The 16,711-nt window shown below is 42.7% G+C and overlaps 2 protein-coding genes across 4 annotated transcripts in view; both read right to left on the bottom strand.

The window, feature by feature from the left end:
• LOC112074580 (centrosomal protein of 135 kDa-like) overlaps positions 1-16,711 on the bottom strand; it is a gene marked incomplete at its 5' end in the record, with an annotated part of 68,155 nt that overhangs the window by 23,298 nt on the left and 28,146 nt on the right. The window lies entirely within an intron of this gene.
• LOC112074579 (receptor-type tyrosine-protein phosphatase H-like) overlaps positions 1-16,711 on the bottom strand; it is a 45,590-nt gene that overhangs the window by 21,816 nt on the left and 7,063 nt on the right. The gene's annotated exons all lie outside the window — the stretch shown is intronic.

The following is a 16,711-nucleotide window of genomic DNA, read 5'->3' as shown; positions in this document are numbered from 1 at the left end:
TAATTAGGGCGTTGTCCATTTGGAAGACCCATTTGAGACCAAGCTTTAACTTCCTGACTGATGTCTTGAGATGTTGCTTCATATATCCACATAATTTCCGTCCTCATGATCCCATCTATTTGTGTGAAGTGCACCAGTCCCTCCTGCAGCAAAGCATCCCACAACATGATAATGCCACCTCCGTGCTCACGGTTGAGATGGTGTTCTTCGGCTTGCAAGCCTCCCCCTTTTTCCTCCAAACATAATGATGATCATTATGGCCAACAGTTATATTTTGTTTCATCAGACCAGAGGACATTCCTACAAAAAGTATGATCTTTGTCCCATGTGCAGTTGCAAACCGTATGTCTGGCTTTTTATGGCGGTTTTTGAGCAGTGGCTTCTCCTTACTGAGCGGCCTTTCAGGTTATGTCGATATAGGACTGGTTTTGCACTTTTCGCACCAAAATACGTTCATCTCTAGGAGACAGAACGCGTCACTTCCTGAGCGTATGACAGCTGAGTGGTCCCATGGTGTTTATACTTGCGTACTATTGTTTGTACAGATGAACGTGGTACCTTCCGGCGTTTGGAATTGCTCCCAAGGATGAACCAGACTTGTGGAGGACTACAAATTTTGGCTGATTTCTTTTGATTCCCATGATGTCAAGCAAAGAGGCACTGAGTTTGAAGTAGGCCTTGAAATACATGCACAGGTGCACCTCCAATTGACTCAAAATGATGTCAATTAGCCTATCAGAAGCTTCTAAAGCCATGACATATTTTCTGGAATTTTCTAAGCTGTTTTAAACGCACAGTCAATTTAGTGTATGTAAACTTCTGACGCACTGGAATTTGATACAGAGAATTATAAGTGAAAATCTGTCTGTAAACAATTGTTGGAAAAATTACTTGTGTCATGCACAAAGTAGATGTCCTAACCGACTGCCAAAACTATAGTTTGTTAACAAGAAAATTTGTGGAGTGGTTGAAAATTAGTTTTAATGACTCCAACCGAAGTGTATGTAAACTTCCGACTTCAACTGTATGTATGTATCTATGTACAGTTGAAGTCGGAAGTTTACATATACTTAGGTTGGAGTCATTAAACTCGTTTTTCAACCAGTTCAGTTCACTTAAGAGGGTTAACATTATGATGGAAGTAGAGGTACATTTACTGGTTAAAATGCCCTGACTAGTATGTGACTAAAATGACTGTGGCTAAAACTAGACTAATATTTTCCAGAGTTTTAGTCAACTGAAAATAACAAAAAAATTATGGATGAAATGACAAAAATGTACAAGACTAAAATGTATTTTAAGACTAAAACTAAGACTAAATATAAAATAACTGTAAAAATGAACACTGGTTGGGCACACGAGGGAGACTTTTCATTGATGGGATATTGCTTGAATTGTAAACTAGTCCCTCATCACTAACAACTCGCTCGAATGTCTGTTGTCACACTGGCTTGATGTCAGAGAGGTGACTTCCTAGCGGCCAGGGGCGGAACAACTTCGGGACACACGCATTACTTTAAAAATATTACAACGAGCATCAAATTGTAATTGATAAAATACCCTCTGTCGTTTTACAAGATATACATTTCAGCAACAGTAAACATTTTATTTGGGAGGGATTACGTGTCACGCCTTGAAATCAAACCAAACAAATTCACGTCATTAGGCACCCTTTCCATAATTTGTATTGAAATTGTGCAAACTCCAACATATCGCAGTGAAAGTCACAGGCTGACGACACAGCTTGAGTCACGTGCGCGAGCATTGTAAAATACATTTACAAATCTATGTTATTCAATTATGCACCACACTGCTCGCGCGAGCCAACAAGCATCTGCGTTGCAAGGCTAAAATAGAAGTCAGTTCTAATTGTGATGGGATCGCGCTGCAAGTCCTGCCTCTCCCATCTCTCATTGGTTTATATAGAAGCAGTAAGATGAACGAGTCAGTGGCGGTAATGCACCTAATTTATGAAAGTTGTCAATCGCAATATAAAGTCAATAGAACAAAAAGCCTGGAAGGAGAGAGATGACTAGAAACGATTTGGTTGATCATTTATGTGTGATTAATTGGCGGAGTAGAGGACCTTGTGCATTTCAGGTAAAATAACAACTCAATGTTAAGTCCCATGGCAAATTAGCTAGCAACAGCAAGCTACTAAATTGCCATAAATGTTTAATGCTTTTCGACCTGCCCCAATTAAATAATTGGTTTGTTTTGATATTTTAACCTGCGGATCATGATCGCGTTTGGTGTGTGGGGACAAAAACATTATGCACGATGGCGCACGCAGCCCCTTTGGGTTCCGTGTTATCATACCACTTCACTGTGACGCCGGCAGCGTCGCTTGCTCGTCGATGTCTATTGGAGCATCAAATTAGACCCATTGATAATTTTTACTCCCTCCGCTTTGGGACACTGTCACTTCCTGGCCATAGAGCTTTTTATTCTCTATTTTTGGTTAGGCCAGGGTGTGACTAGGGTGGGCATTCTATGTTCATTTTCGTATGTTTTGTATTCTTTGGTGTTTGGCCAGGTGTGGTTCTCAATCAGAGGCAGCTGTCTATCGTGTTCTCTGAGAGCCATACTTAGGTAGCTTTTTCCCACATGGTTTTGTGGGTAGCTGCTTTCTGTTTTTGTGTCTGCACCAGACAGAACGTTTCGGTTGTTCTCTTTGTTGATTTGATATTCATTGTTCAGTTCAACTAATACAAGATGAACACGTACCACGCTGCACCTTGGTCCTCGCCTTCTTCCACCAACACCGTTAAGAACTACCCACCACCAAAGAACCCAAGCAGCATGGAAAAGAGGACTGGACATGGGAGGACATTCTAGACTGCAAGGGATCCTACACATGGGAGGAGATCCTGGCAGGAAGGGATCGCCTCCCATGGAACAGTGGAGGCAGCCAGGAGAGCGGAGGCATCAGGAAAAGGGAACCGGCATACGAGGGAACACGGCTGGCAAGGAAGCCCGAGAGGCAGGGGGAGTGTGACAGAGTAGGTGTGAGACCTGAGCCAACTCCCCGGCTTACCGTGGCGATCATGGGACTGGTCAGGCCACGGGCTATAGGATGAAATTGGAGGTGAGCGAAGGAAGCGAAGCCGAGACTGTGAAGGATTTGATGGGGAGATTGGAGGAGAGAGCAATGAGAGAGCTGCTGTGTTGGTGCATGAGGGACGACATCTTCCCGACGGAGCGTGTCCGCGATTTGATGTCACCTGAGTCAGCTCTCCATACTCGCTTTGAGGTGCGTGCTAGCCGTCTGGTGAAAACTGTGCCAGCCCCACGCACCAGGCCTCCTGTGCGCCTCCCCAGCCCTCACGTCCTGTGCCAGCTTGGCGCTACAGATCTCCAATGTGTGCTCTGAGTGCTACATTCCAGCTTCCCGCATCTGCCGGGCTAGGGTGAGGATCCAACCAGGACGGATGGTGCCAGCCCTGCTCTCCAGACCTCCAGTGCGTCTCCTCGGGCCAGGATATCCTGCGTCGGCTCTGCGTACTGTTGTCTCCAGTGAGCTGCACAGCCCCAGTTTGTCCTGTGCCTGCGCCCCAACGCGCCGGGCTAAAGTCACGATCCAGCCAAGACGGGTTGTGCAAGCCCTTAGGTCGAAACCTCCAGTGCGCCTCCACGGACCGGTCTAATCCTGTGTCTCCTCCACGGACCAGACCTCCAGTAGGTCTCCCCAGCCTGGTGAGTCCTGTGCCTGTTCCCAGACCAGGGCTCCCCAGCCCGGAGCTGCCAGAGTCTCCCTCCAGTCCGGAGCTGCCAGAGTCTCCCGCCTGTCCGGAGCTGCCAGAGTCTCCCGCCTGTCCGGAGCTGCCAGAGTCTCCCGCCTGTCCGGAGCTGCCGAAGTCTCCGCCTGTCCGGAGCTGCCAGAGTCTCCCGCCTGTCCGGAGCTGCCAGAGTCTCCCGCTGTCCGGAGCTGCCAGAGTCTCCCGCCTGTGTCTCCCGCCTGTCCGGAGCTGCCAGAGTCGCCCGCCTGTCCGGAGCTGCCAGTGCAACCCTTCAGTCCAGAGGCGCCCTTCAGTTAAGAGGCGCCCTTCAGTCCGGGTCGGCGGCGAGGGTCCCCGCTCCAGAAGCGCCACCTAAGTGGGCCACGCCTAAGGTGGAGCGGGGTCCACGTCCCGCACCAAAGCCGTCGCTTAAAGAAGGCCCACCAGGACCCTCCCTTTAGAGTCAGGTTTTGCGGCCTGAGTCCACACCTTTGGGGTGGGTACTGTCACACCCTGGCCACGAGAGGCTTTTATTCTCTATTTGGTTAGGCCAGGGTGTGGACTAGGGTGGGGCATCCTATGTTCATTTTCTATGTTTGTATTTCTTTGGTGTTTGGCCGGGTGTGGTTCAATCAGAGCAGCTGTCTATCGTTGTCTCTGATTGAGAGCCATACTTAGGTATCTTTTCCCACATGGTTTGTGTAGTTGCTTTCTGTTTTTGTGTCTGCACCAGACAGAACTGTTTCGGTTGTTCTCTTTCTTGTTTGCTATTCAGTGTTCAGTTCAACTAATAAAAGATGAAACACGTACCACGCTGCACCTTGGTCCTCACCTTCTTCCACCAACAGCCGTTACAGACACTTGAGATAACGACGGAAGCACTTGTGAACACAAATCGAGGGACTAGGGACAGGGAAAGAGACTGGTTTGGGATTCAGGAAATGTGTTTTTCTAGTACTTCTTGAAAATGTACTATTATGTCATTGCACTACCAGAATTTGTTTTAGAATGACTGTTTTTAGAAATGAAAAATAGTTGATTAATAATCATTTTCGATAAGTGAAGACATATTATTCAGCACAAGTGTAAAAAGTAAAAAAGTAAATTGAGAGTAAAGTAACGTAACACGTGAAGTACATATAAAGCAGTGGGCAAACTTATTTTCTTCAAGGACCACATTCAGCTTTCGAAACCAAGTGAAGGGCCACATACTATATGCCTGACAAAACACATGAAGCCTTTGTTCTAGTAGTGTACTGTAGGTATACATAAACTGCTAAGATTGCAGAACAATTCTGTCACTGTACTACTTCTACCCACAATCTGACTCACTCACAGCCACAAAAAGTGCAAACTTTTGAAATATGAAAAACATGTTTATATGACTGGAAACAGCAGACGTTGATAAAGACCATCTCTAATCCTAAAGTACAATCTTGAATGACACAAATAAGAGCAACAAGTAAATTATTTGAGTTCATATTGAATGGCCTGTTTATGACAGCATATTATGGAATACTTATCATTTCACCTCCACCCTTAAAAATAACATTGTTAACCACATACAGAGCAAACACAAAACAATATTTGGTTTCATGTGATATGTAGATGGTCTATAACTCTTTATATTAAAGCAGATTACTGAACAGTTTCTCAAATCATCTCAGCCAAATAAAGTACAATTCGAGCCATTGTAGTAAGCATTCAAATGTCAAATGAATGGGACAAGACCAGTATCCAAGTGCATTACTGAAAGCCTAGCCTACCCCACTTGGTGATTTCAGTCTTAATGTGAGCAATGGGGTCTGGTCAGCATCTTTGTAGGGCATCAAAGTCTGTGTTACTTCTGAAGTAACAGAACAGCTGACAAGTGTTTGTTTAATTTGATCTGTGACGGATTTGTTGTAGTTCATGACTGATTATTTGTTCACACACATATGTGGATCTGAATAAAACCAGATCCTCTGGGCGTGATTTTTCATGTTTGGAAACTGTTTTATTCAGTGAGCCATAAAACTGGTATTTTGTGGCTGTGTTGTACTTCTCCTTCAAAGCACTATGACACTGGATGTCAATGAGCTCCAGTTGTGTGTGTCAGGTGGTGCTTTCTAGCTGTCGAAAGACAGAGGGGCATGATACAACCTCCAGCTCAGTCTCAACCTTCCAAAGTCATTGTGTCTCGTGTGGCACTGCTATGTGGGCGCATTCAGTGCGGCCAGTGTCGGGGAATGAGTGAGAGACCGGCGGCGGCTCAGGGCGCCAGTGTAGCCTAGTGGTTAGAGCGTTGGACTAGTAACCGAAAGGTTGCAAGTTCAAATCCCCAAGCTGACAAGGTACAAATCTGTCGTTCTGGCCCTGAACAGGCAGTTAACCCACTGTTCCTAGGCCGTCATTGAAAATAAGAATTTGTCTTAACTGACTTGCCTAGTTATATAAAGGTAAAATAAAAAAATAAATAAAAATTGTCTGTAGAACAACATACATTTGGCCTTGAATTTTCACATTGGAATACAGTTCATGCACAAAAACAGAATTTCACATTTAGATCATTCAGATTACCCAATATGTTGTTACGTTCCCAGTCTGTTGTTTTGTGTTGTATTTGAGTGTGTGTGTTTCAGGAGATGGCTTCCTGTCCACACCGAAAGCAAAGTCGCCCAGCCAGTCTGTGTCTTTCAACTCTGAGAAGTCGTCAGCTTTATCAACCGTGTCAAGGAACATACCTATCTCCCTTCTCAGTTCCCACACGGCGAATACTTTTCCCAGGCTTAGCCAGTGCACATTGAATGGACAACAAGTCCTGATGCTCTGCCTCTGTGTCATTGAGCAGATGAATGAACTGACTATGGTAAAGCCTCATTGCCCGTTTCAAGTTGTACAACCACTTTGACAACATTGTCCAGCTTTAACACATTTTACACAGGGCTTCCTGATGAAATAACAGTGAAGAAATATAAATTCCTCAGAGTTAGTGCTTTCTTCTTTACATTTGTCTTGTAATCTTTTTATTAGGCCAATGTTTTTACCGCGTTAGATTTGATTTCCATCTGTGATGTTTGCTCCACGACAGATTCATTTTAGCATTTTTAGCATGCTTGCTCTAAAAATGATGATTGCGATTATATTCCTTAAAAGCGGCAACACTTTCTTGTGTCCAATACTAGTAAAAAAAAAAAGGATTTTGCTGTCCATTCTACATTCAGAGACCATTTTTCTCATTTTCGCTGGCATTCATTTTTCACGTCAAAAGTCTTCAGCAATGAAGTTGGCTTTGATGACTGAGCATATTCTGAATCTGACTGTAGTCCAAATACAGAGCGTGCTGCCAGGCTACAGCACCATCTATTGGAGGTTGTTTTGTACATCATGGGATGAGTCATTTTAGGCCAAAAAACGTTAACTAAAATATAATCATATTTAATACATTTAAAAAATGTCTCGCTGGCCGGATTGAAGTGCCTGGGCCGTACTTTGCCCCCGACATAGAGTATAAAATAGTACAAAGTGGGTGCAATTCATACTGGAAAAACATCCCACAACTATGTATTTGATGTACATTTCAAGCATTAGGAAAATGTATTGCTTTTGTTTTAAGTATACTAAATGGACTGTATTTTCAGGACTTCATTTTGGCAAGGTAAACAAGACAATGAGGAAGTAAACTGACTCCAGTAAAGTCAATTAGAGGCTTGTGTGGTCCCATATATGAATAACACTTTACATAAATATGGAATAGAATGTGTAAATAAAATGTATTATCTTACTTCTCTTCTGGAGGTGACTTCACTCTTGTAAAGGGAGGGGATCCATTGACTGGTCACTCTTTATCGACAGACAGCTGGAGTTGATGTGTCTGTTCTCTCCATATGGACCCTGTAAGTTATTTACATTTAACATTCAAGTCATTTAGCAGACACTCTTATCCAGAGAGACTTACACTTAGTACATTGATCTTAAATTAGTAATTAAATATAATGAAGGGTGGGAATAGCAAACATACATCAATGAATTCATGTTTCCTTCAAATAAGATACCATACATTCAATTACATCTATTTTTCTACCATATTCCCAACCATACGTCTGTGACATTTTCAAGGTGGATCCCTGAAGATGACTAATAAAATAAGTTATGGACATTCAATTTCAGCTATCTATATAAGCAGTCTGCGGTCCTGATCATATTGGAACTCCTTGCTATATGTCACTCTGATTGTCTTCATCTAATAACATATTTTCATATTTGAAATAAAAGCTCCAAACCTATAAATGATACACATAGTCACGCTTACTCCTATATATTTATGTTGTTCAAGGCTCCAACTCCCATGACTCCATTAAGGCAAAACCCACTCCCACCATCACTGACTAAGTGCCACCTCGTTGCCACTGCCGCCTTTTCAAATGAGTTCCAATAGGCCTACAGGGTTGTTGGATGGTTGCTTGGACAGTTTCTAAGGCTGTATTTGCTGTTATTGTTGAACACCACTTTATTTCAGATGCTGCATGATTAGCTACTTAGCTAGCTAGCATTAATGTTACCACCCAAAAATTCTGGCTTCATCATTAGAGACTAGGATTCAGTATTGATTTTATGTAATGTCATAATACATTTTGTTTTTTAACAACCCTACATGTCTTTTGCGATGTTGTTTAATTAAGACAGTCGCTAAGATTAAAACTCGGCATGGGAAAGTTATTGGCGTCTGTTTTAATTGCCATGCTTTGATTGTTCTCTCTTTCAAGTCCCAAGCAGTGAGTTGAATAACTAGCTTGTTTATTGTTATCAGATTTATTTGGAGTAGACTACGGCCAGATAGTAGCCTGTGAGAGTTCTGGGTTAATTCGAAGAACTGTTGTTTCTGTCATTATGATCTATCCAAGGTTATTAACATTATGTTCAACAGTAATATTAACATTTTGACAAATTTATTATATTTATATCTATTTTTAATAGTCATTGTTATTATTTGTCAATATTCATCAATTATCTGAATTGGTGACTCTGTTCTCTCTGGGCTGACTCCACCTCCTAAGGTCAAAATTTAAAAAAGTTATATATATTTATTGTTTTAACAATTCATAAAATAGGGAATTGAAATTCAGTACAACAATGTTCCTGTTTAAATCTCATCTGGCCAGCTTGTGCAAGTCCTGTTGCCATGGCTAGGCAGACTTTTTTGAAATATATATTTGAAAAGTGTTAACCAAAATATACATAACTTAAGTGTTTCATTAGATTATGCAATTGTGGAAAAAAGTTTACAAAATAAAATTTATTTGTGCTTCTTCAACAGTGGCTGCCTTCTTCAATGGGACTAGAGTAGGAGATAAGCAAGAGAAGGATATTAAGGCCCTCAACATCCTAGAGAGGACTGGTCTAAGGTCCAATATCATCTGTAAAATAAGAAGAGTAAATACTAAAAATTTGACTAAACTTATAGACTCAAAAAACACTGCTTCCCTGCTCTGGATGTTTATACTTGGGTGTTTTGTAGCCTAAACCAACTTAGTGATAAATTCATTGTAAAAACTACAATACACTGTAACTCCTTTCATGGTTGTATTGTTCTTGTGACTATAAGAATGTATGTCGAGGAGTCTGATATAATTTGTTGAACTTTACCCAAAACCATTGTCGGGATACGATATAGATACCATTGTTGTCACGTAACTCAGTAGTTCAATATTCATCAATAAAACATGTTTGAATACTGAGTGCAACAGTACAATAAAAAACATGGACAGTATTATCACTAGTAGGACTACATACATAACAGTAGTTGTCAGTATGAATGGAAAACTGGACTGTTACTTGTGTAATGATCACTAGTAGGATAATCCTTACAGTAGTTATCAGTATAATGACAACATGGACAGTTAATTATCATTAGTAGGCTACACTACACCAGACACCATTAGTAACTCCATTACCAATAACAGGGGAGTTAGCATGTCTTGGGGTGTGATCCTTTGACCCTCTTCTAACTTACTCAATCATCCTTATTCACGATTCATTCAGGATGATCGGTAGTCATGGTACATCCACATTAATGTAGACGTGTTTAGAAAATCATATTATATTCTTATTTACAATAAACAGTGATGAAAATAACACAAATGAATTTATTTACATTAGTTTGTAGAGTCATTAAGCTTGATGTAGTCATCCACGGAATATGAGACCAAATATACCTAAACCCTGCCTACTCTTATTTATAAGAGTCTATTAAGAGGTGTCAGTCAATTTGATCACTACTTAAAAAAATAAAAAAAATTTTATTTAACCAAATATTTTGTCTCGAGCAATTGTATTAAGTATATATTCATAACATTTTTGGAGAATATAATATAGCTCGTATTTGAATACTTATTTTATGCAGTCTTTATTGCCATCTTTATTTTTTTTTTTCAAGGGTGTCAATAATTTCGGACCCACTGATTGACTATCTGAAGCACTAAATAAATACACAGTAGACCTAATTTCCTGTTAGCATAAATGAAGTTAAATCTTTTCTTAACATGCATACATGTAACTACAGTAGTCATCAATACAATACAACTAATTGTATAGAATGTGGCTAGGGTGTACCCCTCTTACAAGAACTGAAAAACATTAATGTTTTATAGACTGTAGAATATACCAACTCTCCTGCATTTTAGGCCATATTTATCTGATTTGGAGAATTGAATTCATTAAACTTAGACTGTAATTCATTAACACCTGAACTCCAGGTCGAGAGAAAGATGGCGTTCCCAGAGTGTTTTTTCTGCAGTTTGTTCTACGAACATTAGGAACTGTATTCATGAATACGCCTCAGAGTGCTGATCTAAGGAATCAGCTATAGAATGAACCAGGGTTTAACAAGAAATTTGTGGAGTGGTTGAAAAATTAGTTTTAATGACTCCAACCGAAGTGTATGTAAACTTCCGACTTCAACTGTATGTATGTATCTATGTACAGTTGAAGTCGGAAGTTTACATATACTTAGGTTGGAGTCATTAAAACTCGTTTTTCAACCAGTTCAGTTCACTTAAGAGGGTTAACATTATGATGGAAGTTAGAGGTACATTTACTGGTAAAAATGCCCTGACTAGTATGTGACTAAAATGACTGTGGCTAAAACTAGACTAATATTTTCCAGAGTTTTAGTCAACTGAAAATAACAAAAAAATTATGGATGAAATGACAAAAATGTGACAAGACTAAAATGTATTTTAAGACTAAAACTAAGACTAAATATAAAATAACTGTAAAAATGAACACTGGTTGGGGCACACGAGGGAGACTTTTCATTGATGGGATATTGCTTGAATTGTAAACTAGTCCCTCATCACTAACAACTCGCTCGAATGTCTGTTGTCACACTGGCTGATGTCAGAGGGTGACTTCCATAGCGGCCAGGGGAACAACTTCGGGACACACGCATTACTTTAAAAATATTACAACGAGCATCAAATTGTAATTGATAAATACCCTCTGTCGTTTTACAAGATATACATTTCAGCAACAGTTAAACATTTTATTTGGGAGGGATTACGTGTCACGCCTTGAAATCAAACCAAACAAATTCACGTCATTAGGCACCCTTTCCATAATTTGTTATGAAATTGTGCAAACTCCAACCATATCGCAGTGAAAGTCACAGGCTGACGACACAGCTTGAGTCACGTGCGCGAGCATTGTAAAATACATTTACAAATCTATGTTATTCAATTATTGCACCCACACTGCTCGCGCGAGCCAACAAGCATCTGCGTTGCCAAGGCTAAAATAGAAGTCAGTTCTATTTGTGATGGGGATCGCGCTGCAAGTCCTGCCTCTCCCATCTCCTCATTGGTTTATAGAAGCAGGTAAGATGAACGAGGTCAGTGGCGGTAATGCACCTAATTTATGAAAGTTGTCAATCGCAATATAAAGTCAATAGAACAAAAAGCCTGGAAGGAGGAGAGATGACTAGAAACGATTTGGTTGATCATTTATGTGTGGATTAATTGGCGGAGTAGAGGACCTTGTGCATTTCAGGTAAAATAACAACTCAATGTTTAAGTCCCATGGCAAATTAGCTAGCAACAGCAAGCTAGCTAAATTGCCATAAATGTTTAATGCTTTTCGACCTGCCCCCAAATTAAAATAATTGGTTTGTTTTGATATTTTAACCTGCGGATCATGATCGCGTTTGGTGTGTGGGGACAAAAAACATTTATGCACGATGGCGCACGCAGCCCCTTTGGGTTCCGTGTTATCATACCACTTCACTGTGACGCCGGCAGCGTCGCTTGCTCGTTCGATGTCTATTGGAGCATCAAATTAGACCCAATTGATAATTTTTACTCCCTCCGCTTTGGGACACTGTCACTTCCTGGCCATAGAGGCTTTTATTCTCTATTTTGGTTAGGCCAGGGTGTGACTAGGGTGGGCATTCTATGTTCATTTTCTATGTTTTGTATTTCTTTGGTGTTTGGCCAGGTGTGGTTCTCAATCAGAGGCAGCTGTCTATCGTTGTCTCTGAGAGCCATACTTAGGTAGCTTTTTCCCACATGGTTTTGTGGGTAGCTGCTTTCTGTTTTTGTGTCTGCACCAGACAGAACTGTTTCGGTTGTTCTCTTTGTTGATTTGATATTCATTGTTCAGTTCAACTAATACAAGATGAACACGTACCACGCTGCACCTTGGTCCTCGCCTTCTTCCACCAACAGCCGTTACAGAACTACCCACCACCAAAGAACCAAGCAGCATGGAAAAGAGGACTGGACATGGGAGGACATTCTAGACTGCAAGGGATCCTACACATGGGAGGAGATCCTGGCAGGAAGGGATCGCCTCCCATGGGAACAGGTGGAGGCAGCCAGGAGAGCGGAGGCATCAGGAAAAGGGAACCGGCGATACGAGGGAACACGGCTGGCAAGGAAGCCCGAGAGGCAGGGGGAGTGTGACAGAGTCAGGTTGGAGACCTGAGCCAACTCCCCGGGCTTACCGTGGCGATCATGGGACTGGTCAGGCCACGGGCTATAGGATGAAATTGGAGGTGAGCGAAGGAAGCGAAGCCGAGACTGTGAAGGATTTGATGGGGAGATTGGAGGAGAGAGCAATGAGAGAGCTGCTGTGTTGGTGCATGAGGGACGACATCTTCCCGACGGAGCGTGTCCGCGATTTGATGTCACCTGAGTCAGCTCTCCATACTCGTCTTGAGGTGCGTGCTAGCCGTCTGGTGAAAACTGTGCCAGCCCCACGCACCAGGCCTCCTGTGCGCCTCCCCAGCCCTGCACGTCCTGTGCCAGCTTGGCGCTACAGATCTCCAATGTGTGCTCTGAGTGCTACATTCCAGCTTCCCGCATCTGCCGGGCTAGGGTGAGGATCCAACCAGGACGGATGGTGCCAGCCCTGCTCTCCAGACCTCCAGTGCGTCTCCTCGGGCCAGGATATCCTGCGTCGGCTCTGCGTACTGTGTCTCCAGTGAGTCTGCACAGCCCAGTGTGTCCTGTGCCTGCGCCCCACACGCGCCGGGCTAAAGTCACGATCCAGCCAAGACGGGTTGTGCAAGCCCTTAGGTCGAGACCTCCAGTGCGCCTCCACGGACCGGTCTATCCTGTGTCTCCTCCACGGACCAGACCTCCAGTAGGTCTCCCCAGCCTGGTGAGTCCTGTGCCTGTTCCCAGAACCAGGTCTCCCCAGCCCGGAGCTGCCAGAGTCTCCCTCCAGTCCGGAGCTGCCAGAGTCTCCCGCCTGTCCGGAGCTGCCAGAGTCTCCCGCCTGTCCGGAGCTTGCCAGAGTCTCCCTGCCAGTCCGCGAGCTGCCAGAGTCTCCCGCCTGTCCGGAGCTGCCAGAGTCTCCCGCCTGTCCGGAGCTGCCAGAGTCTCCCGCCTGTCCGGAAGCTGCCAGGAGTCTCCCGCCTGTGTCTCCCGCCTGTCCGGAGCTGCCAGAGTCGCCCGCCTGTCCGGAGCTCCAGTGCAACCCTTCAGTCCAGAGGCGCCCTTCAGTTAAGAGGCGCCCTTCAGTCCGGGGTCGGCGGCGAGGGTCCCCGCTCCAGAAGCGCCACCTAAGTGGGCCACGCCTAAGGTGGAGCGGGGTCCACGTCCCGCACCAAAGCCGTCGCTGTAAAGAAGGCCCACCAGGACCCTCCCCTTTAGAGTCAGGTTTTGCGGCCTGAGTCCACACCTTTGGGGGTGGGTACTGTCACACCCTGGCCACAGAGAGGCTTTTATTCTCTATTTTGGTTAGGCCAGGGTGTGACTAGGGTGGGCATCCTATGTTCATTTTCTATGTTTTGTATTTCTTTGGTGTTTGGCCGGGTGTGGTTCTCAATCAGAGGCAGCTGTCTATCGTTGTCTCTGATTGAGAGCCATACTTAGGTATCTTTTTCCCACATGGTTTTGTGTGTAGTTGCTTTCTGTTTTTGTGTCTGCACCAGACAGAACTGTTTCGGTTGTTCTCTTTCTTGTTTTGCTATTCAGTGTTCAGTTCAACTAATAAAAGATGAACACGTACCACGCTGCACCTTGGTCCTCACCTTCTTCCACCAACAGCCGTTACAGACACTTGAGATAACGACGGAAGCACTTGTGAACACACAAATCGAGGGACTAGGGACAAGGGAAAGAGACTGGTTTGGGATTCAGGAAATGTGTATTTTCTAGTACTTCTTGAAAATGTACTATTATGTCATTGCACTACCAGAATTTGTTTTAGAATGACTGTTTTTAGAAATGAAAAATAGTTGATTAATAATCATTTTCGATAATGTGAAGACATATTATTCAGCATCGAAGTGTAAAAAGTAAAAAAGTAAATTGAGAGTAAAGTAACGTAACACGTGAAGTACATATAAAGCAGGTGGGCAAACTTATTTTTCTCAAGGACCACATTCAGCTTTCGAAACCAAGTGAAGGGCCACATACTATATGCCTGACAAAACACATGAAGCCTTTGTTCTAGTAGTGTACTGTAGGTATACATAAACTGCTAAGATTGCAGAACAATTCTGTCACTGTACTACTTCTACCCACAATCTGACTCACTCACAGCCACAAAAAGTGCAAACTTTTGAAATATGAAAAACATGTTTATATGACTGGAAACAGCAGACGTCTGATAAAGACCATCTCTAATCCTAAAGTACAATCTGAATGACACAAATAAGAGCAACAAGTAAATTATTTGAGTTCATATTGAATGGCCTGTTTATGACAGCATATTATGGAATACTTATCATTTCACCTCCACCCTTAAAAATAACATTGTTAGCCACATACAGAGCAAACACAAAACAATATTTGGTTTCATGTTGATATGTAGATGGTCTATAACTCTTTATATTAAAGCAGATTACTGAACAGTTCTCAAATCATCTCAGCCCAAATAAAGTACAATCTGAGCCATTGTAGTAAGCATTCAATGTCAAATGAATGGGGACAAGACCAGTATCCAAGTGCATTACTGAAAGCCTAGCCTACCCCACTTGGTGATTTCAGTCTTAATGTGAGCAATGGGTCTGGTCAGCACTCTTGTAAAGGGCATCAAAGTCTGGTGTTACTTCTGAAGTAACAGAACAGCTGACAAGTGGTTTGTTAAATTTGATCTGTGACGGGATTTGTTGTAGTTCATGACTGATTAAGTTTGTTCACACACATATGTGGATCTGAATAAAACCAGCATCCTCTGGGCGTGATTTTTCATGTTTGGAAACTGTTTTATTCAGTGAGCCATAAAACTGGTATTTTGTGGCTGTGTTGTACTTCTCCTTCAAAGCACTATGACACTGGATGTCAATGAGCTCCAGTTGTGTGTCAGGTGGTGCTTTCTAGCTGTCGAAAGACAGGGGGCATGATACAACCTCCAGCTCAGTCTCAACCTTGCCAAAGTCTATTGTATGTCTCAGTGTGGCACTGCTATGTGGGCGCATTCAGTGCGGCCAGTGTCGGGGAATGAGTGAGAGACCGGCGGCGGCTCAGGGGCGGCAGTGTAGCCTAGTGGTTAGAGCGTTGGACTAGTAACCGAAAGGTTGCAAGTTCAAATCCCCAAGCTGACAAGGTACAAATCTGTCGTTCTGCCCCTGAACAGGCAGTTAACCCACTGTTCCTAGGCCGTCATTGAAAATAAGAATTTGTTCTTAACTGACTTGCCTAGTTAAATAAAGGTAAAATAAAAAAATAAAATAAAAATTGTCTGTAGAACAACATACATTTGGCCTTGAATTTTCACATTGGAATACAGTTCATGCACAAAAACAGAATTTCACATTTAGATCATTCAGATTACCCAATATGTTGTTACGTTCCCCAGTTTCTGTGTTGTAGTTTGTATTTGAGTGTGTGTGTTTCAGGAGATGGCTTCCTGTCCACACCGAAAGCAAAGTCGCCCAGCCAGTCTGTGTCTTTCAACTCTGAGAAGTCGTCAGCTTTATCAACCGTGTCAAGGAACATACCTATCTCCCTTCTCAGTTCCCACACGGCGAAATACTTTTCCCAGGCTTAGCCAGTGCACATTTGAATGGTACAACAAGTCCTGATGCTCTGCCTCTGTGTCATTGAGCAGATGAATGAACTGACTATGGTAAAGCCTCATTGCCCGTTTCAAGTTGTACAACCACTTTGACAACATTGTCCAGCTTTAACACACTTTTACACAGGGCTTCCTGATGAATAATACAGTGAAGAAATATAAATTCCTCAGAGTTAGTGCTTTCTTCTTTTACATTGTCTTGTAATCTTTTTATTAGGCCAATGTTTTTACCGGTTAGATTTGATTTCCATCTGTGATGTTTGCTCCACGACAGATTCATTTTTTAGCATTTTTAGCATGCTTGCTCTAAAAATGATGATTGCGATTATATTCCTTAAAAGCGGCAACACTTTCTTGTGTCCAATACTAGTAAAAAAAAAAAGGATTTTGCTGTCCATTCTACATTCAGAGACCATTTTTCTCATTTTCGCTGGCATTCATTTTTCACGTCAAAAGTCTTCAAGCAATGAAGTGGCTTTGATGACTGAGCA

The sequence above is a fragment of the Salvelinus sp. IW2-2015 genome, unplaced genomic scaffold (assembly GCF_002910315.2).
Source record: "Salvelinus sp. IW2-2015 unplaced genomic scaffold, ASM291031v2 Un_scaffold2695, whole genome shotgun sequence".
NCBI classification, from domain to species: domain Eukaryota; kingdom Metazoa; phylum Chordata; class Actinopteri; order Salmoniformes; family Salmonidae; genus Salvelinus; species Salvelinus sp. IW2-2015.
The sequence above is the reverse complement of the archived record's forward strand: the minus strand, read 5'-3'. Positions and strand labels throughout refer to the sequence as shown.